This window comes from Diceros bicornis, chromosome 11, assembly GCF_020826845.1.
Source record: "Diceros bicornis minor isolate mBicDic1 chromosome 11, mDicBic1.mat.cur, whole genome shotgun sequence".
NCBI classification, from domain to species: Eukaryota; Metazoa; Chordata; class Mammalia; order Perissodactyla; family Rhinocerotidae; genus Diceros; species Diceros bicornis.
Window position 1 is genome coordinate 7943571 of NC_080750.1, and position 26255 is coordinate 7969825.

The window sequence follows — 26255 nt, forward strand, 5'->3', positions numbered from 1 at the left end:
AAGAATAGCACCTAGAGCACAAAGGTTATAGGATATTGCCTGCCAGTGGGGATGGAGGGATGCTCTCCTGAGCTACAGAAGGACTGATTTGGTGGTTAAAATAAAACATAAGTCAAGTTTATTAGAGTTGTCCACAGCGGGCAATGGTGAGCTTCTTGCTGGTCTTGCCATCCCTGGACCCGAAGCTCTCCATGGCTTTCACAATGTTCGTATCCTCTTTCACCTTGCCAAGACCACTTACTTGCCATCAACCACTCATTCTTGGCAGTGCAGGTGAAAAACTGGGAACCATGTGTGTTGAGTCCAGTATTTGCCACGGACAAGATGCCGGGACCCGTATGCTTCAGGGTGAAGTTCTCATCATCAAATTTCTTCCCACGGAAGGACTTGCCACTAGTGCCATTGTGGCATGCGCAGTCACCACCCTGGCACATAAGCCCCAGAATAATTCTGTGAAAGCAGGAACCCTTATAACCAAACTCTTTCTCCTCAGTACTCAGAATGCAAAATGTTTCTGCTGTCTTTGAAAACTTGTCTGCAAACAGCTTGAAGGAGACATGGCTCAGGAGCTAGCCCTTGATTGCGTTGTTGAAGAACAGGGTGGGTTCACCTTGGCTGGGCAGCAGTGGCGTTGGTGGTGTCTACTAAAGCTCACTGGCACTCTTTTTGAAGGTTAAAGTGCTTCTAGAATTCCTAGAATAGCATTGTATGGTGTATGAGAAATCGGAATTAACTCATGTTTTTCACTGGATAGTTTTGAAGCTGATAAATTGCTATGTCAGCTATCCCTTGACACTCTTCATTAGAATTAGAAGTACTATGGTGAAGTAATGTCTTGGGAACTGTGGGCTGTGTAGAATTGGAGCTCAGAGACTCTGGGGTTCTCCAGGGGAGCAGGCAGTGCTCTGAGAGGCATGACTGGGTCACCGGGAGTTTTTCACAGGCGCCTCTCTGGCTGTGCGAGAAGGCCTTTTGTTAGTGGCTGGCAATGGTCACAGTTCTTTTAGGAATTGGCAGGGGGACAAGCTGAACAGATAGCACTAGTGTTTTAGAATATGCATGTCCAGTGCACAAAACATTAGCATCCTCCTTAATTTTCAAACATAATTCTAAAGTGGAAGTGTTGACCTGTATAAAGTGGAGATTGTTAGAGCACACCATCATCAACAGTTGGCCTCACGTCTAAATGCATGATCGTAGTCTTGTTTTAATGGGCTTTATGTAACAAAGCTTGAAAACCTCGGAATGTTAATCTTTAACAAAATGTTATTTAGAAAAGAAGAACATTTTATGTCTCCAAAAGACAATGAAACAGAAGCCAAATGACATGAGCTGGGAAAGAAACAAACATTTATTTGCATGTGGGCCTTTACACAACAGTTCATGTAACTGCCACAATTGTTACAGAGGCATAATTAGCATCATATTTTATAAGTGAGGAAAGTGAGGCTCAGAAAAGTTGCAAGACTAGATCATGAACTGGAATCCAGGCCTTTCTAGCTCTAACGTCCATGGTTTCACCTGTCATGAGTCCCAGTTCTGCTTAAAAACATCGTTTAATCTTTCTGTGTCATAGTTCTGCTCTAGTTAGTTATTGCAGCATAACAAACCACTCCAACACTTAATGGTTCAAAATAAAACAACCATTTAAATTCTCTCAACTCCGGTAGGCTCAATCGGCTTTCTTAAGTGGTGGTCTCTGGGCAGCTTTCCAAGAAGGTGAAAATGGAAGTTGCAAAGTGTCTTAAGACCTAGGCTCTAGAAGTCCACGGTGCCATGCCACCACATGCTAGTTGTCAAAGCAAGAATCAAGGCCAGCTCAGATTCAATGGGTGGAAAATAAATTTTCTCTCTTGACGGGAGGAGCTGCAGACATTCGATGACCATATTTAATTGACCACTATTCTTTTCTGTTTTTAATTTTTAATATATTGTATTATGTTGCATTATTACCAAAGCACTGAAGAATGTTAGAAAATGAAGCTTTAGATTCTTAAATATGTCTCCTAGTTTTGTCCTACTTTACCATTGTGAAGGAGAAATTTGAAAGGATATAAGGAGCACGAAGATATCTTGAAAACCTATAAATAGAGCCCTTTGTAATCCAAGGTATTATTACGATTTATAGAAGATGCTAGGATTTACAGTTGAAAGGAGCTTTTAATAGATTAAAAGTAGATGGAAAAGGATATGACATGTAATCTCTAGTTCATAGGGCGTAAGAATTTTCTTCTAGACTTACAGAAGCATTAATGGTTTTCTGAAATACAATAAAATGTGATACTTTTAATTAAGTGTTTTGTTGTTTGTTGGTATAAAATCAAGCAATGAGTAAAAGTCGTGCGAAGTGAAAGTCTCATCCTTTGGACAGTTAATAGTATTAGATTGAGATACCCTCACACCAAGAAGTCTGTGGAATCATATCATGGATGTGGAATGGTCCTGGCTGATGCAAAAATGCCTGCTAACTCTAAAGCCTTTCCCAAGGAATGAGATTCCTCAGTTAAATCCTCTCTTTCTAAAAGTTATTCTAACCTTCAGTATGACTTTCATAAAAATACCGAATCATTGATAAGCTACCATTTTATGTAACAAGTTATTACTTTTGACTCCTTCTCCTTCTAAAATCTAATTTTCTTTTGCATCTCAAAATATTATTGCAGTATGCTAAAATGAGTTCTAAAATGGAAAATCTAAATGGTGCTACAAAAAAGATATCCTCCCAGGATTTCTTTTCTAAGGGAAGGTTTGGTGAAAATGGGGGGCTTTATTTAGGAAGAAGTTCTTTAATGCTAACCCTGAGTGATCTGTTCTTAAATGGCTCCTGTAACTGACACTGTAAGGATTTAAAGCTTCCTTCTGTGGCTTTTCGTTGTTTTGGGGGGTTGTTTTTATATATGTTTGTCTGCTCAAATTGCACCCTCTACCATAAAATCTGGGGATTAGAAAATCATGGCCCAAGCCACAGGCATCTTCTATTTAGCTCACATAATGTTTTAAAAATTGAGTTAGTTGCCAATATTTTAATATCAGAAGATTTTACATAAAAGTCTGGAAGTACAGCTTCTCCATAAAAACTAGAATATCTGATAATATTGGGCCAGCATTCCCACTTGAACATAATGGTTTGAAGCTGAATAGAAGTTGCCCTCTTTAGATGGGGCATGTGCAACCTCACCTCACCTCACCTCCCATGCTTAAGATAATGTGCTAGGCATTTGAGTTTGAGACAGTGATAGAATTATGGCTGAAAGGATCCAAACACCCCTCTGATGTCTGATAATCAAAGAATTTGTGGGCTGCTACTGGACATATCAATGGTGCATCAGTGACAGAGTGTGGAGACTCTTAGCTATATGGGTGCAAAGAGAAAAGATGAACTTAAGAGTTCTGTCTGTCTCCTGATCAAGCTCTGAATAACAGTGATACGGATTCTGTCTTTGAACCGTATCATAAAACCTGATTTTGGCAGTAATACTTTAGCACAGATTGCACCTGCTGCTTTTAAAATACAGCTCATCAGTCATCTTTAGCATCATATTGATATCCAAGCCAACACAGCCTGAAATTTTGATTTCTGTCAATATTCTTATAAAGCTATGAAGAATGGAGAAAAATAATTATAATTCCAAATTACCTTGAATTCTGAATTCAGGAATTCAGGCAAACCAAATAGTAGTCAAATCCTTTGGTCAAATTTTGGGTTGGTTATATGGAACAACAAAAGACCCCGAATAGCCAAAGGAATCCTGAGAAAAAAGAACAAAGCTGGAGGTATCACACTCCCTGATTTCAAAATATATTACAAAACTATAGTAACCAAATTTTGGGTTGGCACAGCCTTTACATATGTGATACTTGATTTATATATTTTTAAAAAATGTTATGAGTTCTGATGTGTGTCATTATTAAATTTTTCCCAGAATATAGTTATGATTTTCATACCAATTGACAATTTTAAGGTTGATTAAAAAGAAAAAGAGCCAGATGGCTGTAGTTCTAATTTCTGAAACAAAGATATGCAATGGATTAACATGGATAATTTTGAAAATATCAAAATTAGTTTTTAATAACAGTAGCTTACAATATTGAGTGCTTATCATCTGCCAATATTTTAAGTATTCCTTGTTAACTAACTCATTTATCCCTATTAGATAGCCCCACTTTATAGATAAGAAAATTGAGACAGAGAGAGGGAATAGAATTTGTGTCAATTCGCAGAGAACAGGGTTGTGTCCTGGCGGCCTGAGTCCAAAGTCTGGTCTTGATCACTCTGCTCTGCCACCCCTTGCTTGTCGCTCTTCACAGCCTCCACTGAATTTCACAAAGGCCTCTTTCCAGACATTGTAATGATGTGCACTAGTCTCAAGTTGACAGGGCTTTTGGAACATTCTGTATTAAACTTAAGGATTTACAATCACAGGTACTATAATGACAGATAAAGACAAAATTCATCAATATGAAGATTGGTGGAAAGGGTGGGTTTTCCTTATAAAATAAAATCATGTGGGGCCGGCCCTGTGGCTTAGCAGTTAAGTGCGCGCACTCCGCTGCTGGCGGCCCAGGTTCACATCCCCGGCGCGCACCGATGCACCGCTTCTCTGGCCGTGCTGAGGCCGCGTCCCACATACAGCAACTAGAAGGATGTGCAGCTATGACATACAACTATCTACTGGGGCTTTGGGGAGAAAAGGGGAAAAAAAAAAAAAGGAGGAAGATTGGCATGGATGTTAGCTCAGGGCTGATCTTCCTCACAAAAAAAAATAAATAATAAAAAAAAAAATAATAAAATAAAATCATGTGTTTCCACTCTAAACATTGTTTTTCTCTTCTAAGATGGTTTGAATAGAGCCAGTGTACATTCTCAAAGTTATAAAAAAAAATGTGGTAATGTGCAAAGGAAAATTAAGGCTAGAATACTTGGATTTATTTAGAGTGGCATCTGGCTACAGGATTACAATCCATGTGGTCGAAGTATACACTGTACACAATAGCAAAGCTATCAACAGCTCTTATCATGGTGCAGAACCGCCCTTACTCCTCACTATGAGGGCTGGAGTTTAGTAAATATTAAGCTTAATAAATATAAGGAAGAAATAGTGAGAAGAAGTAACTTGATATATAGGCAGAAACAATGCATAAATCCTTGCTAATTAAAGTGTGTCCACAGACCAGGAGCCTGGGCACCACCTGGGAGCATCTCAGACGCCAGCCAGGGCTAGGGAATCAGAACCGATGTTTACATCAACAGTGGTTCACGTGCACACTCAAGTTTGAGAAGCACTGGGCTAAAGACAGTGGATTCTGTGAGAAATTAGTTGTGCGATCTTCAAGAAGTCACTTACTATGCTCTGTATTTTAGTTTCCTCCATTCCTTGCCACTTAACTATATGTTGATTCTGGACAAGTTAATTCTGTAATCTTCATTTAGTTGCCTATAAAATAGAGGGAATAATGATATTTACCTCATACTATATAAAGGATTAAATATGGTAATAATTGTAAGGTATATAGAATATTGTCTGCATATAGTGTGTGGTTAATAAATGCTTGCAGTAGTTATTTTAGATATTCTTTCTCTGATGTACTATATTATCTTATTGATCACACAGCAAGTGGGATAATAAATTTCTCCCAAAATTTCCTGTACAGATATTTAATATGCTTTTTTTTTTTTTTTTTTTGCATTTTCAACTTTCCGAGGTAATGCAAAGCTGTTTTCTAAAGTGGTTGTACCAATATAGATATGTTTTTAAAAACTGAAAAGTTAAAAGAAGCAATATTTTCCAAGAGTTAAAGAGCCCAGTGGAAAAAACACTGGAGTGGGGAGTAGACAGACTATATTCTAGTCTCAATTCTTTTGACCTTGAACTCATCATTTAACCTCTTTGGCTTTCATGCATATTATATAAGAATATACAGTGCTTTAAAATGCTTATAGTACTAGTTTATAGATTTTATAGAACTGGCAAAACCCAATTATCATGCATATGTTATCTTAATCTATGAGAATTAGTGATAGGGAGTTAGATGACTCTGCTGGTTTGTGGCAATATATTGGGTACTTTTAGAAGCTTCAGAAAATCTTTTACATTGTTAAATTACTGTTTCAGCCACAAATATATGCCCTAATTGCCTATGTCTAATCTCAGGTCCATTATTTCTATAAGAAATAATTTGCTATTTGAAAATCTGCTCAGTATGTAATAGTATCAACACATTTCTTAAAGCTTCAGATAAGAGCCTGCTGTCCTCTTCTCTTGCTGCCTGCTTTTGTCTAGGCACCACCTGAGCACACTGGCTGAATCACTGCAGGAACTCAACGAATCTTCACTGAATCAAAGACAGTAACTTCACCCGAATTGTCTGCTCTCCATTTGAAAATTAACTAAAATTTGTTGCTTCCCTTTTTTGGCAGTAGAGTTTATAGCAAAATATCAACTCTATGATGACCAAGAACCTAAGTGTTTGGTGTTCACCATAATTCTTCTTTGCCTGAAAATCTGTCTCGGATTCATAATTAACTCAGCCAGTTTTTGTGTTGGACGAGAGTGTATTATGAAACTTTTATAAATGAATAGAACTCTTGAACCTTCCTTAGTTTGCTGCCTTTGTTTCTCTTTGTCAATCAGTGATGATAAATTTTCCTGGTTGAACATGTGGCCAAAGCATTGAATAAATATTTAAATTGAAGTGGATGCTGAAGTGAATGCAAATTAAGTTAGGTCATTTTTTCTGCTTATTTTACTATATCTGCAAGTCATGTCCCATTGAGGTGCTCTGCAATTTAAAAAAAAAAAGCAGTTCCTAAAAACCAGAGGAATGCTGTTGTGCTTCATCATCAGATTCATAAATAAATAAAGACTTTTCTTATCAACACATCTCTGAGACAAAGACTTTAAGTCATTAGAGAAGAGACAGTCTTGAGGGAACTATGTTTATATAAAGTTTAAAAATTTGGACATTTATCTGAAGGAAGATCTTTGGTTATGGATTCAAAATAATTACACCAGCAGGGAGGGACCGGAAAGAACTGACTGCCGTGAAGAGGTGTGTGGATTTTGTATGTATATAAGTTAAAGATGCAGGAGATTTCAGTTATCTTCTTTTTATTAGCAGTTTTAAAGATATAATTGACATAGATATTTAGTGTGCATATTTAGTGTAGTGTACAATTTGACAAGTTTTGACAGGTATAAACCATAAAGCCATCACCACAATCAAGATAATCAACATATTTCGTTATCTTAGGTTCGATAGAGGTGTTTAATTGAAATATGAGAACCAGATTCCATCTCTTCTCCAGCAAAAGTTTTACTATTATGTTGAATTTTAAAATTAATATCAGATGTGTATACATTTATTTGTGTATAGTCACAAAGCGTTGTTTTTGTAACTCTAGTTCTATTTTTTTAAAATTTAGGGTGTGGCTGGAATTCATACTGTAGCATGACTGGCCTCCAGTGGTGTCTCTGAAGAACAACATCACTGTAGATTCAAAGCACACAGGGTGAAATTTAGAGAAGAGCAGTTACACGTCGGCTCAGATCATGCATCAGGCGCTAATTGGCAGGGCTGGTGAAATGGAGTATCAGGTCCTCCGTAACGGGAGGTGGGCCCTGCCTCCCTCTAACCTTGGGATTCCCCAATATGGAAAAACTGTTCTGATGCTGGCTGATGCTTTCATGCAATTGTGGCTCAGGTCTTCTTCACAGAGGCAGGTTTACACGGATTTTCATTTTCTGAGTGCAGAGACTTACTTCTCTCTGCCTGTCTTCTCTCTGCTGTGTTGATACTTCTTCAAGATTTATATCTTTATGATATTATGTTTTTCCATTTGTGCCTTTTTTCTTACAGCTTCTAATTTTGGTTAAATTCTCCAAGAACTCTGAAATTGTACCTATATAGGTGAAAATTAAGGATCCACGTAACAATGGCACTGTTAATTTGAAGCCATTTTAAGGACGAGTGTGGGTAACAGGGAGGTTTGCCCATGAATAGTATCGGGCACGAAGACAGGAATTATTCAGATCTTGAACTGCTATATTTGGCATGTCCTTTCTTGTTATTATTTCTCTCTATTATTCTATTGTCCACAGCAGTAGAAGAGAGGAACTATAAATAAGATGATGGAGACCAGGGAAAGAGTCAAGTTTGGAATAAGTGAAGCAGATATTATGTTTTTCTGATTGTAAGTATGTTAATAATTCTTCTATAGACAATCAAATTCTTCAGCATAGGAAAAGGAGAACCTCAAATACTTGGATGTTCAAGTCCAGTTGTGAGTTAGACTTCAGCATCTGTACCACCCCTAAATTTTTTCTCAGATTTTTCTGCCCACCTCCTCTGCACCACCACGACTACATACCTTTTCTCCTTCTGCTTTCCAGCCTGAGCCAAGAACTCTGGAATCTTTATCCTTTGCCTTACTTTCTCATCTAAGTACATTCATACTGTACATCTCACGGTCTGTGTGTGCTCATACTTATTTTCTTCTATTGTTTTTGTAAATGTGGGTTTGTAATAGTTAACTACAATTCAGACCTTGGTGGATGGAGACCACATCCAGATGGCCAAATTTTCTTAGGCCTCCCCAGCCATAGATACAAATGAAGTCAGTTTATAGTCACATGTCTTCTTTTATGACTGATATACCCATCTCAGCCTCCTGCTAAGCCTGCTTTCTTTGCTCTCATTCACCACTCTTGTATTTTGGGGGGTTCTCCAGTTGGGGTCTTACATGTGCTCGTAAACAAGTCTGGCGAGCCATCTCATCGGCTGCCATAGGGTGTCTGAGCACATCCTCCCTTTTCTTCCATTGCTCACTGCTCTGTCCCCAGGCTCTGCTGAAGCACCAACGCCCTTGAGGTGCCAAAGGTACGTGTTGTCTGGTTGGAACTCGTTCCCCATTGTGCTGTGTTGAAGGGCGGCCTAAGTAGTGTAGCTCGTGCCCCAGTGTCTTACAAAGTTCATTCCAATTCTTTCTATAAAGTTCAAATATGAGGAGGATTTGGAAGCTGACAAGGAGTTAAACGTCTGTGACAGCCGCCAGCCCTTTCTCTTTTATGAAGAACACCTCGCTGCTGCATGAATCTCCTGTGACTCACTCCTTCTTCCATTTGGATGAGTTCTTTACCAAAAGGCTCCCTGGTCTCTTCATCAATTAGGATTAATTAATTAAATAAATAATTGATTTACTACTGGAACTAATGAAAACCTGTAGTAACAGTGGCTTAAATGAGATACAAGTTCATTTCTCTCTCACATAAAATAAAGCCAGACATGAATAATCTGGGGCTGGTAAGGTACTCCACTGGGTCGGGGATCCAGGGTCCTTCGATCTTGTGGCTTTGCTGTCCTTACCATGAGGCTTACACCTCATACCCTAAACTGATGGCTCAAGCTCTAACCATCATGTCCAGCAGAATGGAGAAAGCTGGAGGAGAATATTCATGACTTGTCTTTAAGGACATTTCCAAAAGTAGCAAGCAATCTTTTTTGTTTTTTGAATCCTATTGGTCATTACATAGTTAATGACCACACTTGGCTTCAGATAAGGCTGGAAAATGTAGTCTTTATTATGACAGCCATGTGCCCAACTATTATCATTATTATCATTATTTTATCAAAACAAGAAGGGAGAACAGCTATTAAGGAACAACAAGTAGATTTTGCTGCAATGCTCATGCAAATAGTTTTCTGGAATGCCCAGCCTTCCAGTCGACCTTGAGCCAAACCAATATTAATTGCCTCCAAGGCCATCATGGGCTATTCTATTTGGCCCTCTTCATGGCAAAATGTTACCACTCCTTTAATTTCCCTTCTGGCTAGGACTGTCTGTTATTTACAGAATTCTCCAATGCCACTCTTCTTTTTCCTTTTTATCTCATTGGATTTGTTCAGAATGCATCACTCATTCTCTCTCTGCTATGTAGAATTATCTGTATGATGTGATTGATTTCCTAACTATGATCTTTGCACCAAGTTCTTTCAGATAGGTGCCTTGATGACAAGTATTCACTCCTCTAAATTCTGCTCACAGAAAGATATATTTCTGATGGGCTCTCTGCTAGAGTTAGTAGCACCCATGCAGATTGTTTATGGTGGACTTCCAGACACTTAGCATGTAATTTTTTTTTTCTGAGTGAGTCCTAGCTTATGTTTTTTCTGGTAGATCTGGCTGCTTCAAGCTATGATAGTAAGAATAGTAGATTCCAGAATGCAATTGTGCCTGATTTATACAGCTTGGGAGTGTCTTCTTATCAAGGTTTACTCTTTTTCCTAATCCAAAGGGAAAATAAATCAAGACTGATTACTGTTAGATCATTTTCAGAGCTACCTACTTTTGTAAGTACATTTGTTTCAGGAAACATTATATGGATGGAAAACTTTCTAATTTTTGCATAAGGCTGATCCTGTTTGAAGGGGTATTAATTTTTAGATACATTCAGGATAAACTGTAGACACAGATTCAGGATAATCAGATACTGCAGATATTTGAGCACTGTAAATTATCTTAGCTTTTAGAAAGCTAACCTTGAAATTTGGATTAGCCATTATCTCAGAGAAAAAAGCAGAATAGCTATAGATATTTTGCTCTTGCACATGCACATAAATACATATATACATGTATGGTTTGAATACAGTGGTAAATAAAGCCTAACATATCATAGTGATCAATCAATGCTAGCCATATGATCTTGGGCAAGCCATGGTTCAGAGTTTCCATTTCCTTTCTCTCTTTTCCTCTCTGTGTAATATGTGTTGAATCTATTTTTGAAAAATTAGAAACTACAGATGAGCAAAGCAAAACAAAACAGAAAGAGCAGTGTTTAGAAGAAAATTTATAGCATTGAATGCATTTTTAGAAAAGAAGAAAGATCCAAAATCCAAGAATCTAAGCTTCCACCATAGGAAGCTAGAGGGGGAACAGCAAGCAAGCAGAAGGAATGATATAGGAAAAATTAGAGCAGAAGTCAATGAAATGGAAAATAGTAGAACAATAGAGAAAATTAACAAAACCAAAAGCTGGTTCTTTGAGGTCAATAAAATTGATAAAAACTGTAGCAAGGCTATCCAAGTAAAAAAAGAGAGAAGACACAAATTACTAATATCAGAAATGAAAGGGGGACTATCAGTACTGGTGCCATATATGTTAAAAGGACAATAAAGAAATATTTTGAACAACAGCCTAGAGGAAATGGACCAATTCCTTGAAAAACATAATCTATCAAAACTCATACAAGGGGAAATTGATAATCTGAATAAGCCTATATCTATTAAATAAATTGAATCAATAATTAACAACCTTCCAATAAAGAAAGCACCAGGCCCAGATGGTTTCACTGATGAATTCTACCACACATTTAAGGAAGAAATAATATCAATTTTCTATAATCTCTTACAGAAAATAGAGAGAGAGAGAACTCTTTCTAAATTGTTCTATGAGGCCAGCATTACCCTAATACCAAGACCAGATAAAGACATGACAAGAAAGGAAAACTACAGACCCATGTCTGTCATGAAAATAGATATAAAAATCCTCAACAAAATATTAGTAAATAGCATGCAACAATGTATAAAAAAGATTTATACACCATGACTAAGTGAGATTTATTCTAGATATACAAGGTTGATTCAACATTCAAAAATCAATGAAAATAATCCATTATATCAACAGGCCAAAGAAGAAAAATCATATGATAAAGTCCAACATCAAATTTTGAGTTTTAAAAACACTCAGCAAACTAGGAATAGAGGGAAACTTATTCGACTTGATAAAGAACGTCTACAAAAAACTTACAGCAGTTGTGCTCCTAGGTATTTGCCCAAATGAGATGAAAATTTAAGTCCACACAAGAAACTGGAGTCAAATATTTGTAGTAGCTTTATTTATAATTTTGCAAAACCAGAAGCAAACAAGATGTCACTTAACATGTGAATGGATATATAGACTGTTACATCCATACAATGGAATACTATTCAATGATGAAAAGAAATGAACTATCAAGCCACAAAAAGACATGGAGGAACCTTAAATACATATTGCTAAGTAAAAGAAGCACGTCTGAAAAGGTTCCATACTGTTTGTTTCCAACAATAGAACATTCTGAAAAAGGCAAAACTATAGAGATAGTAAAAAAAGATCAGTGTTTGTCGGGGTTTCTGTGGTGAGTTGGAGGAGAAATGAATAGGTGAAGCATGAGGAGTTTTAAGGTGGTGAAACTATTTTGTATGATCCTGTAATGCTGGACACATGACATTGTGTATTTGTCACAACCCATAGAATTGTACAACACAAAGAGTAAATCCTACTGTAAACTATGGAATTTAGTTAATTAAGAGGAAATGAAATCAACAACAACAACAAAACTATTTTCCAATTCTAGAGATAACCACTGATACCATGTTAATGTATCTCTTTCCAAATGTGTATATGTAAATGAATCATAATTACAGTTTTTTACATTTATGAATGAATTTGATATTTTTCTTGATGGTACCAAAAAAGTCAGGCTTTGATTAAAGGCAGAATAACTTTATGCAGGGATACTATTGCTTCCATCTGTGAAAAGGAAATATCCTTAATGCCTCTGGGAAATTCAATGTGGACCCCAGGGGAAGTGTCAAATTCTAGTCATTAGTAGTGTTGACTGGACTTCAAAGATATACAAGTTTAGCATTTTTAATCATCAGCATTCCTTTCAACGTTCTTAGTCATCAGTAAATCATTCATGCATTCATGCATTCATCCGTCTATCCAACAAAAAGTTACTAAGCCCATATTACATGCCAGTCTGTGTTTTTGGCACTAGGAACTTGCCTTAGTAGAGTTTACATTCCAATGGGGAAAAAAAGACCTAGTTGACTATATCATTAGAAATTGTGATGGATGCTATGGAATAGAACCCAGGTTGTTATAAGAGAGTTTTACAGGGCGATCTAATTTGGCTCGAGAAAGTGTCAGAGGAACCTGCTGTGAGCAAGTGATACTGAATCTGAGGTTTGAAGGATAAGTAAGTGAAGAATGAGGACAACTTTCCAGGCAGTGGGAAGTCGATGTGCAGGTCCTGAGGTGGGAAAGAGCTTGTTGCACGTAGGGACTGAAAGAAGGCCAGGGTCGCTGAAGCACAGTCAGGAGAGATGAGCAGAGAGGGGCCAGATCATGAAGGCTTTGGAACTGTTACTAAGTTCAGTGGGAGTTCATTGGAATTATTTAGGCATTTGCTAAGCAGGATCCAACTTATAATTTGACACTTTTTGACTGGGAGGAATGGAGGAGGTATAGAGTAGAAGTAGGGGAGCTGTAGGAAGCTATGGGGATAGGCTTGGTGAGAGGAAGTGATGGTCGGCAGCTTATGGGGATGAGGGGAGAGTATAGATGAAGATACATTTTGGTAGAAGAATTTACAAGACTCAAGGATAGATTGAATGTGGACAATTCCCAGGTTTTTGGCTGGGTACTATTCATTGAGATATGGAAGCCTGGAGGAGAAAGACATTTGGGGAGGAAAGATCCAGAAATACCTGTAAAACATCCAAATGGTTGTGTCAAGTGAGCAGATATAAGGAGAGGTCAGAGCCAGAGAGAGAAACTGTGGATTTGGCACAGATATGAGATGTAAAGCCGTGGGAGTAGATGCTGCTGCAGGGGAGCGTGTATAGCATGAGGGGAGAGAAAACCCAGGAGAGTTCTGCACAGCTGAACTCAGATGAGGAAAAGGAGGACACCCCAAAGACGACTGAAGCATAGCTAAAAAGACGGGGGAAGAACAGGAGATTCTAGAGCCTGAGCTAAGTAAACAGAGTTTTCCAAAAGAGGAAGGAATGTTCAATTGTATGAAATACTATTAGCAGGTCAAATAATGTGAAGATTGACAAATTTCTATTAGATTTGGCAACATGGAGGTCACTAGTAACTTAGTAAGGTATTTCCAGGTATCTTGAAAACACATACCTGGACTGAACTGAATTTCTAGGACATCTTCTTCTCACCATTGTATTGTCTCCAGGGACTGACTTCATTTTTCTTCCTCTCCACTCTCCCAAGTTATTTTCCCTTCTCTGTCTAATTTTCCTCTTCTCTTTGGGCCAAAAGAAAAGTATGACACAGGGAGAGGGGAGGCAGGAGAATGAAACACGGTGAAAGAGAAAGTTAATACAACATACATGCAACATATAATGATTTTGTCCTGTTCTTCACAGAACTACTTTTCCTTCTTGTTATGTTTACCTAATTTACTTACCTTCATCTACACAGAAAAATCAATAATAAAATATTGTCTGTTTCATCAAACTCATGTAAATACATTCTTGTTTTGTCTACTCCTGATGTGATTAAATCGCAAATACTAGAGCTTTCTTTGCAATTTAATTTACTGTAATCCATAGCATAAAATGAAATTGGCCTTAATGTGGAACACAAATACTATGATATGGCTTATGTCAAGATGACTTGAAACTTTTCATCTTCTTTCACTTATTTCATTTTTTATAACATTCATATAAGAGAAGACTTGGCATTAAATGCTAAGAAATAAATGCTTAAATGGCCTGGAATTGACTGAGTTTGATAGCCTTCAAACTATGATGGTACAAAAACATCAACTCCTTTAAAAATAGTGTTATCTAAGACTAAAGATTTCTTTTTAAGAAGATTTCATTTTAAGTGGAAAATGTTTTTTGAAATAAAGGAAAAGAATATTAGTGATGTTTTTTAATGGCAATTTTTGAAAGTAGTCAAAAGTCACTCCCGTATACATCATCATGAATTTATGGTAAATGACTAAAATAATTTAGAATCCTGCTTAGCACTAAGCAAAATCAGTTAAAATAGTACCTAGTACTTTTGAAGCACATAAGATCTCTGGAAATGCATTACTGAATATTATTTGTGCCTTTGATGATTCATCAACATTTAGGAGTATAAGCTTTTATTGTCAGTGTTTTAAAAGTCAGCTATATAAAGTTGATAGTGTATACACGTTAGATATATCCATTAGTCATTTTTCAAGAAATGGAGTATGTATGCATGTCTGAATGTTTATTTAAATATAAAACAAGAGGAAGATGTTTAAGCCTAGTTTTGTAATAAAAGACTAATATTTGGATTTTAGCAAGTTAAAAAATATTAGTTGTCATTTTTGTCCTCTTCCTCTCTCATGCATTTCATTCTTTCCCTCAGAAGGCAGATAAAATGCTGACTCGAGTAGTACTTTTTAAAATATTGAGGGCCTCCAAAAGCTGGGGTTTGATGAGTGTTTGATAGCGTTAGAAACAGGTTGAAGGGGAAACCTCTTTTGTCCACATTATCATTCCCCAGCCTGTTCCTCTTTTCAGCAGAAACCTGAGAGTATAACCCGTGCATAATGTTTCTGTTCCCTGGGTGAAATGCTACAGCCTTTTTTTCAAAGGTTAGATGCTGTATTTTTGTGATTTTGATGGAGACATGGTAGGAATTCTGGGTTGGGAAATGAGCAGAAAAAGAAAAGCAGGTTTTTGCCTTTTAAAAAAATTTTGAAAACCTCATTTACAAATCTAGACAGTTGTTTTGAAGAAAGAATTGTGCAAAACATGTGTTACTGAGGAAAAACTGAAAGAGAAGGCAGGATCATTTAAAAAAGCAAGTAAAGTGAGTCTATGATTTAAAATTAGTGAAATAAAATATAATTGGTGAGAGTGAAGAACATAATTTTGGTAGCAAGAGTAGTATCTTGGGACTTCTCCTAGAAGTGTCTAGTTAAAGACCATTAAGAGCAGAAACAGGAAGTAGCTAGACTGGGTGTACTCAATGGTTAGAGTGATAGTAGAAAATGGCCCCAGGAAATAGATGATAATCCAAACAAATTGAGAGGGTCTAATGTGCACGACAGTGGTGTCCCAGCAGACAGGCGAAGCATGGAGATGGAAATTCAGGAGGAGAGGGGTTTGGGATATTCAGCAGGATGATGGGCAGTTGGAAACAGGCAGTCTTGTCAGTAGGTAGTACTTCTGAAGTGCTAGGCATTTACCAGCCTAGGTTGGGTTAAATTTTGACATCAAAGCATAAATCTAGTTATCTAAACTGGGATGCAAGGGTGAGTTGGTTCTGCATTTTGGAGAACTGGAAAAGAATTTCTTAATCCTTAGTTGCCTCGGGACAGGATTAGCAGAATTTGGAAGTGAATATATCAAGTTGCCTCTGCTGTGAGGGTGGGAAAGCTGAAGAGACTGTGGACCAGGCAAAACCTTATCAATTGGTTTAGGAAGCCCAGTGACAGAGGCTAGGTGTATGGAGAGAGGGTTAAAAGTAAGAAACAGTTTTAAGTGATACAACAATAAGATGGGACTTGAAAAGATATGTGTAATAAAATTAACCAGAAATTGATCCAAGATCTTAAGAGACGATTTCAAGACTCATTCATTTTAAGGTTTACTATTGAGACTTTCAAACACTCATCAAATAATTTTCCAATTGGGTTTGATATAAGCATGAAGGTTCTTTTGTGAAACAATTTTTGTAAAGATAGTATTGTTCTAGGACCTGACATGCTTCAGAAATTGCACATCCAAATTAAGAGCTGAATATTCTAGAGTCATTCTGCCATGATGTTTAGAAGTGTTCTTGCTCTAAACAAAAAGCCTGATCATATTGTATTACTCAAATGTGTATAAGACTAGATCTGACTTAACGCATATTGGTGTACAGTTTGAGACTGCCTTAACAAATGTTTTTTTAAATCAGTTATAAACATATTGATCTAACCTAGAATGAGGTTAAGAGAAATTCTAGGTAGGGATTTGACAACTGAGAATCTACAAATATCTTGCTTGTGCTCAAATTTTACTTGCTTTCTTTGTTTCAAATTCTATTTTTGTTAAAAAAAACCCAACTGCACAGTATTTTAATTTATAATCTGCATTAGATTCTTCTAGTTTAGTGTTATATTTTACGGCTTGGCAAAGAGGATATTTCTTGTCTTCTGCAAAACAGGAAAATATTCACTAAACAAAAAAAATATATATAGCAAGCATTATAGTACCCTTCTAAACCTTATGAAAACATTTAGTTCCTCAAATAGTACTTTAGAGAACTGGATTTACTATCTCTTATCCAGCAGAGGGCTACCAAACTCCAGTAATTTCTGTTTACACACTAACAAATTTGTATAGCTTATTTCAGTTTTCTGTTTTGTTTTGTTTTTTGTTTCTTTAAGCAGCAGATCCTTTTCTTGAAATGGAGTTTTCCAGTATGTACAGGAGGTACACCTGGAACTGCTCTAAATTCTAGAAGGGCCCCTGAGCTGCCTCTGCAGAAACCCCAGTGAATTGCGGAGGATAATGGAAACCCTCCGCTCTGATTTATCCAAAAATACTCTTCCAAATTCAAAGTCAGCTCTTTTTGGGTAGAGTCGTAAATATCATTACCTCCGTCAAAATCCTAATGCTGACACCGCAGAGAAAATACATAAGCAGAATGATGTCCAAGTTATAAAAGTTCCTCATGCTGGGTTTTGTCTTCACTTGTAACTGTAATTCCTACCGTGTGGCTGTATGTCTTGTTTTTGTTTTGTTTCAGGAAAGACGACATTTTATCTCCAATCTTATGAGTGAAAAAGGCATTTATTTTGACAAATTTTCGTCACAGTATTTCATAGGTGTGCCAAACTGACGGACCGGTTGACTGCATACTTCTATATTTATTCCTGTAACGGGGCCAGTTTTGCCCTTTAATTATGAGAGTGAAAAAGCATTCCATCGCCTGCCTATTTATTATTTTGCTTTGGTAATAAATTTATTTGGACCACTTACTTGGTAGTCCAATGGTAATTGTTCTTGGTTTTGTTTTTTCCATTCAAAAGGAAGCTTTCGTAGGGTGTCCCTTTATTCTGATTGAGGCCTGGTCTAAATCTTTGTACTGAATTCATTTAAGTAATATGACTGTAAAGGGCTATACTTTCATGGGGGCTAATAAAACTTTCTCAGGCACATATGTTGTCTTAGTCGGTCCAGGCTGCTATAACAAAAGACTCCAGACTGGGTGGCTTATAAACAACAGAAATTTATTTCTCACAGTTCTGGAGGCTGTTAAGTCCAAGATCAGGGTGCCAATGTGGTCAGGTGAGATGAGGGCCCTCTTCCAGGGGAGCAGACTTCTCCTTGTATCCTCACATGGTAGAAAAGAGACAGGGGGCCCTCTGGGGTCTGTTTTGTAAGGGCATTAATCTCATTCATGAGCTAATCACCTCCCAAAGGCCCCACCTACTAATATCATCACGTTTGGCATTAGGCTTTCAACATATGAATTTTGGGGGACATGATCATTCAGACTATAGCGCACATTCACTGACTTTAAGATTCATTCCACAGAGTTACAAGCTTTGTGTTGCATTTCATCATTACCACATGGTCTTAAGAAGTGTGAGCTTATTAATGATGTTGATCATCCAAAGTGATCAGCATTTTCTTCCCACACTATTTTTGGAGGTAATCCTATCTTATTTCCATCTCTTCCCTGTGTTTCTGTCTTACAAGTCTACTTTTTCTCCTTTGCATGCTTTTATATTCGTGTTTTGTTTTTTTCCTCAGAACAATAGTCATAGTAGTTACTACTTATTGAGCACCTACTACGTGTTTTACAGGTGCTATTTTTCTTGGTTCTGTTAGGTAGACATTATCCCCGTTTATATAAAATGAGATTGAAGCCTACAGAGGCTAGGTAATGTATCCAAAGCTATAGAGCTCAAGTTGGATTTCAAAACCCAAACTCAAGACTCTTCACCACAAAAAGGAGCTCTATTTTATAACTTTCTCAAAACTGTGTTATATGATCAGTTGATAAGAAAAGATGGGTAAAGTGGAGACTCATAAACAATAATGGGTACATACTTTAAACATTTTATTTAAACTTGAAACATATACATTGGAATTCTTTTATCAATGAGTTGATGTAAGATCATGACCTTTTGTTTAAGAATTTTCCACTGTTTGAGGCTTCACCTTGTGTTTTTTTTGAATAAACAATACCTACTTATAAGTACTTACTCATCTATATTGGTGTCTTTTAATTGGAGTCAGAACTTAAAGACACTTGCAAAACAATCTGATTGCAGAATTTCTAAATGTTTCTAAAGCCTCCTCCCCAATCTTTTACATTTGTTTTAGCCATACCCATAATTCAACAGCAGTATTTGTTAGGGATTCATCTTTATCAAGGCCTTACAAAGGATTCATATTTATTTTCATAAAACGACTTTTTTTGCACCCATATTTGCTTAGATAATATGATTTATTTAAATTATATAATTATAATAACAAGTACAACTGGAATAAAAAGATTGATAATAAACCTACCTGGCTCTCATAAGCATTGAACTTTATTAGAGGGAGAAGAATGTACACATAGTGTAGAATAACTAGTAAGCTAGAAGCTTTTAATATGTGGTTGGCATGAATAGTACTCATAGAGCAAATAGAGACATTTTGTAAAGAAAAGGTTTGCTAAGAGAGCTTCTAGTCTATGTCTTTCAAGAAATGAAGGGAGAAGGAAAACTAACTCACTTTCTATGAAGACCTTGAAAGTTAAGTGTATCACAGGACTTGAAACAGGAAAAACTCTACAGATGTTTTTATTTTACAAAGTTAGTTGGGTTGAATGTTGCCTAAAGTTTCTACCTAAACTATCAAAGTTGTTCTTCATATAAAACTTTTAACTTGTGAAAAATAGTCTATTGTATTTTTTCAGTTACATCTTATTTATCTATTAGATTTTGGTGACATTTTTGAATTCTCAAATGTTTAAGGTTGCAATTCTCTTTATTTGCTACATTGTTATCAAAACTTTTTATTAAGAAAAAAGTATAGCGTTCTAAAGTCCTATAGTACATATTGTTTCTACAATTCATTTGATGCTTATATCGCTCATTTATCTAACATTTATTATTATCTGTTCTCATGCAAAGTAGTGTAGCTTGGTGAAGAGGTAGGGAATAAAAAATAAGTCTGAGCTCCAAGAGTTCAGATTAACTTCCTAAGCGATACTGCTTTGAGGAACCAGAACTGTTTCTTTGTTTGTTTGTTTTAATTCATCTTTTCTGTGTCAGTGCCTTGTTCATGGTTCCATTATTTGAAGCCTGTACAGGTCTGTTCTCTGATCTGTTGTTTCTGCTGTATGCTTGGTTGTCTTTGATTGTATGCTGGTCACTGTACTTGGAAAATTGTTTATGCAGATACTTTGAGGTCAAGGATGAAAGTGACTCCTTCAGAGAAGATATGTGTTTACTTCTGCCAGCCTCTGAGGTCACAAATGATATGGAGATTACCCTAAACCTAGTTCAAGGCTTGAGTTTTGTTGAAATTCCAGGCAGTAAAACCCAGGTTGTACACCTGCTGGAGGGCGGGTTGTTTATTCTTCTACCCTTAGCCTCAGAGGATAGCTTTTTGAAGTCTCACGTGATTATGGGCAGACCCCCCCCCCACATTAGACTCTGCACCTTGTGTAGACACTGCCTGTTGATTTCTGCCCTCTTGCTCATGAAGATTTCAAATGAAATTTCAATTTTTCTAGGGAAATACACTCAGGAAACAAAAGCAATTTCTATGATTATCTTTCAGTGGTTCCATTTTCCTTCAGTTTTGCCGAGAAATTCTTTTTTATCATGTCAGCTATTTGTTGCTTTTAAGAAATTATTAATTTTTTATCCAGTATTCCTAGTTTGTTTCAGTGGGAGGGTTGGTCTGAATGACCTGGCTCCTATTAGCTGGAAACACACGCTGTCCATCTAGATGCTTAGTATTTTGCTGAGTGATTTGATTGAAAGGTGATATAAACACCATGTCACAGAAAAGCCTCCATTATGCCTTACCTCTGGAAATGTGGTTTCCAAAGAAAGTTTGACTTATTTTTATACGTTGGTTTCCATATTTATGGGCTATGACTTTGCATGAGTAGGTATAAAATGAAAAGTGCTGGTCATGCCTAAAGCAAGAAGCATTGACTGCCTAGCAACAGATTTTATTTATAGGTCAATTAAACAAAGGTTGCAATAAAAAGGATATCTTATGTCTGTTGGTTAAGAGATGAAAACGGTTCATGGAAGCTCTTTCTATATCGGCAGAGGGGTAAGGAGTAGATGGTTAACTAAATGTGATGGCATCCAGAAGCAGTAATAATCCAGATGTTTATACCCCATAAAAATTACTAACTACCCACAGATACAACAGTAGCACTTTGTAGCACTTCAATTTTTTAGTACCAACAATGCAGCCACAAGGGAATTGTTTTTTGGATGGTTGTATTATTGAAACAACATATTTTATAAGTCTTTTATATTCGTTGCAGTATCCACTGCACAGAAACTCTGCTGGGTATGGAATTGGTTGTTGGAGTTGCTGAAAGTGTTTATGTCCATGTTTTAATGATTAGGGCATTGAGTTGAAAAACTGGAGATCTGAAACATCTATCACTGTTTGATGTTTGATCTTCAGCGGATTTGGACTTACTTTAAGATTACATTTTGCTATCTTTCCATTGTTAATTTTAAAAAATTATGAGGTGTTTTTGCTCGTAATGTACTGGCCAGGAATACTGAGTTAGAAGACTATAATTCATGGTCCATAAAATGTACAGTATAATAGTCCAGTCATTTAAATGCACATTTACTGGCCTTTAAATCTTTCTGATTTATATGCAAATATAAATTATTTCATGAAAATTTAAGATACACATGGCTTAAATTTGGAGTCACATGAAGAATAGCAATTAAAAATAGTTTTGTCTCAATCAAGAAAAATTAATCTTTTCCTTTTGTAAATAGTCTAATTAAAACATGTTCTATCAAACTGTTTATCCCAATAGCAGTTCTAATTGATATTATGCAAATGTAAAACTTTCAAGTATTGATCAAACTTCTCTCTCCCTTGTCAATAAAGCTGTTTCCTTTGAGATGCTAAAGCTACTAACATATAATTCCTGAGTAAAAGTATAATTCCTAAGTATAAATTCCTTTATGGATAAAAGGCACACAAAAATATCTTCAGGATTAATAGGTTTGAGATTGCATTTTCACATTTTAAGCACAATTCAGTGCTTTTTATTTCACCAAAGTAAAAGGGCTAAGAAACACACCCAAAGTTTTTATGAAAAGCTGTTACAAACCCAAAAGGGAAGTTACATGTGTTTTAAAACACAACAGTAAACTGTCAGCAGGAGTTAAAACTTAACCCCAATGTTTCAATTTCTAATAGACTATGGGACTGTCTTATCCAAGATCAGTATGCTTTTACCAAATAAAAGTCCATTTATGAGAAGAAAGCAGCCCTGAGAAGACATTTGAAGGCATTTAGGATAGTCTGTAGTTTGAAACTTGAAGCCAGGCGTTTGAAGATGATGCAGCAGCTTTCTAGTCAAGATCTGAATATTCGTAGTTATAGTCACTGTACGTTGTGCAAAGTGACTGAGATGTTGCAGGAAATCTGAACATCATTCACTTATAACGGCTGGATTTTCTTCTCCAGAAGGGCAGAGGTGTTGTCATTTTCACTCCTGGATCCCCGGTGCTTATCGACTGGCTCATCTTAGGCCCTCAGAAGGAAAAGGTGGCACCAGAGATAGAAGCTGTGCAGTAATGAGATGAGGACAGTGAGAAAGGTTTTATTTTAAACAAAGAATATTTTAAAAGGCAAATTTTAATATTAATTCCTAGGCTTTCAATCTAAGATACCATATAGTAAATTAAAAAGAAGACAGATTTTAGCATTGTGGGACTTTTCTGATTCCTGATGAACTTATTTATTTCCTGTCAAAGTGAGCACAGAGACATAAATTTGATTAAGAAGCCTGAGTGAAGGGATTTTCTGTCGGAAGAGTTTTTCACAGTGAGCAAACCCAGGCTGACTCCAATTTACACGAGCTCGGCCAGTGCACATTCACCTTTGTCCATCTAGGCTCGCACTTTGGAAATGAATGAATGGAGTTGGGGAGGGGGCGGGGGATGAAGGGAGAGACAGGATGTGTCTCTCTTTTCCTTCTGAACTGTGCCTTTTTCCGTTTTCCTTTCTCTGTGCCTTTCCCTTCCCTCTGCCCATTGCAGACATGGCTGCTCCACTGATCCCCTGACCATCCTCACAGTCATTGTAGGGCTGAGGTCTGTGGTGACAAAGTGCTAACTATTTATGACCTACACTTTGTGTGGCCTTATCGTCTTTATGTAGAGGGGTCGCCAAAGGGAAGCTCTTCACTCCTTGTCTGCTTACCATTGTTACTAGCTGGAAAGCTTCTGTGACACATCAGAAGTGTTGTGAGCTTGTTTCAGAGGCTGGAAGGCAAGGGTCTCGAGACTGCTTTTGCTTTTCCATCCTAAACTATGGAAACCACCTGTTTTGACTTGGAGCTTGGATGATCTTCCTTCCATTCCCAGGTAGAAGCAGAAGGAAGATACCATATGGGTATTCTAATTTTAACCAAATCATCTCCTCACAGAGACCGTTATCAATGGAAAAGTAGGATCTATTATATTATTAGCTTAATAAATCTCTGCTTTATTAACTTTGTGTTATCAAATTGGCTTTTGGATTTGGCTTCAGGCAAAACAAATTGGGGGTGATACATCAGTGTAGTCCGTCTTTCAGTTTGCTTTCCCTTACCCTGACCATTCATTAGTCTCAGAACACACACGAATTCTCAAACATGGATAAACACCATTGAACTCGAGTAGAATGAACTGTTAGCTCATAGCTCACGTGAACAGAGTCTTTATTTTATTTTATTTTTTCCTGATTAGGTGATGTTTTAACTATCTTCCTAGTGCATCTGCTTCTCTTCCCACTTACCACCCACACTCCATTTTTGGTGGGGTGACAATATAGGCTGTTTAATTGCATGGCTGCCTCTCCTGGGTGAGGCTGGGGAGAGAGAAGGGGATTAAGTTGCATATGGCCAGTTCAGTACTTATTGAACGATGCCCTGCCTGATGCCTGACGTCTGCAGAGGATTCTCTTTGGATTCTGATCAATGGAGTGCTGGACACTGAGGACAGCAAATGGCCTTTTTCTCTCCTGTCTTTAAAATGAAGTATGTCCTCTCTGAAGGGCGATCTGTCTGTGCTGGCTTTCAAGTTTAAATGTAAACGACAGTGTTCCTTAACTTTGAAGGCAGACACAAGCTTATCCCACTGATGGCCAAGATGCTTTGTAGAAGGAAGCAGCTTTTGTTACAAGTTCAAAATTCAGCCAGTGTTATCTCTCTGCTGGAGGCTTGATGGGAAGACTCCTTTAACGTGGTGCCTGCATCATTTAAATGGCCGGGAGCTCCTGCGACTGGAACCTGGGGCCCTGTCTGTGCACAGGCCAGCTGGTGAGTGTGCGCAGCTCTCTTTCCTCAGAAAACCAACACCAAATTTTTTCCGTTCAAAAAGAAATCATGGGAAAGTTTGAACAACACAAATATACAAGAAGGAATGATTTTAGAAAATCATTTCCTAACTTACTATTGAATAAGTTAGTTGTAGAGAGATGACGCTCTGACTGTGTAGGAATGTCTGATCTGCTCCAAAAAGGATCATGTGCTGCCATCCATCTCATGTGGGAGCAATATGTTCCATGATTGGGGAAAAGGTAAATGAAACATTGCACACTAAAAAAGGACTCGTGATTGGTTATTTTATTTAAAAATATTCGTACTAGCCTGTGAGTTCCTGTTTAGGGATTTGAGTAGTAGAGCCGGCAATAGGGCTTTGTGAGTGGGTTCCCTCTCCTGGGGTGGACTGATTTCAGAGTACTGAACCTCGGCCCTCCTGCCACTGACAACCGTCCTGGGGAAGGCTCTGGAACAAGTCATTGGCCTTCTAGTGTCCTCAACTGTAAAAACGCGAGGGCTTTGCTGCTCTGTGTTGTATCCAAAGATATTATGAGAAAACGTGGGCAAAGTAGAGTAATTATTGTTCTTAAAGATTTGGCTATCATGGTGCTTTGTGAAATATTTATGTCAGTCAAACTAACATCTTACAAACTAACATCTGATTCATTACCTTTTCTTCATGAGACAAATTGATGAAAAGAGCTCTCATACTTTTTTGTAGAAAAATGGAGGGAATCTTGGGAACTAAGACTCTGTTAACTATGCCTAAGAACTTTTTTGTTAGTAGATTGAAGTTTTAAAAATGTGTGATTTTCCTGGCATTAGAAAACAACATAATTAAAATGATACTGCCGATTTATAAGTAGGTCTATTGAGCTCATTAAAGCTAATGAAATAAAATTTTTTTGACAACAGGAGCTCCCCACTTTCTTCTCTAGCTGTGCTTGTGATTTTCAGCTTCCTTTTGGGACATCTACAGAGGGGAAAAGATATTGTGATATAGGGGAAGGGCATTATCCTAGAGGAAGCCCAAAAGAGTCACCCTCACTAACAGGGAAAACCATAGAGGAGGCTCAGCCACATTGTGGGGACACGTGGTATTGAGTTAAAAGGACATTCGTGAATCAAGTAAGACTTGCTTGGTTGTAAACATTTTTTTAAAAGTATTTAGAAGAAAAATAGTGCAGATGGCCTTAAGAACACCCTGTGCTCCAGTCTTGGGGCTTTCCCTGAGTCACCCGCACTCCTGGTGATGGATTTGACACCATCACAGCTGGTTGTCTTGAAGAACCTCAGAGGAGAAAACGTTTGAATTGTATTATATCAGTGGCAGGCGGTGACTCACCTGGTTAAGGAGATATAAGAATTCTCCCCAAATCCACATATCACCTTCCCAGGAAGCCTAAATGTCTTTATGTGTTTCTTTGTAAATATATACAAGATTTTCCAGAGGAGGCAGTTAATTAGAAGGTGATTTTTTTTAGGAGATGACTTCTCAGCTATTCAAGTCAGAGAGGATTGTGCTTCTCATACATAAGAAACTAACCTTGCTGGCTGGAAGTTAAGTGACCCATGAACCACCGTGGCGCCAATACAGTGCTGCCCAAGCCATGGTGATTATTCTCACCTTTGATTAACTTTTGAATCAGATTAAAAGCTGGGTTCCCTATACTACGATGGAGCGCATTTTGCTTGCTTGTGGGATATTTTATTACTGCTTTCAACTTATTTTAGGTAAAAAAGAAAAATTATAAATTATGTTATTATTAGCTAAAACACGTAGAGACCACCCACAGTATAGAAAATTAGTATTTTCTCTCCTAGAAGAGTTACTATCTTACTATATTCACGTAATAAGGGAAAGGAAACTCTACATTCTTCATTTATCTAGGTAGGTGTGTCATAGAGTTAGGATACAAAA

General features: G+C 37.2%; 1 protein-coding gene and 1 pseudogene across 6 annotated transcripts in view; one reads left to right on the plus strand and one right to left on the minus strand.

Annotated features, from left to right (window-relative positions):
• The window catches only part of ANK2 (ankyrin 2), a 617273-nt gene that overhangs the window by 339393 nt on the left and 251625 nt on the right, over positions 1–26255 (plus strand). The gene's annotated exons all lie outside the window — the stretch shown is intronic.
• LOC131411593 (peptidyl-prolyl cis-trans isomerase A-like) lies at positions 122–8910 on the minus strand (annotated as a pseudogene).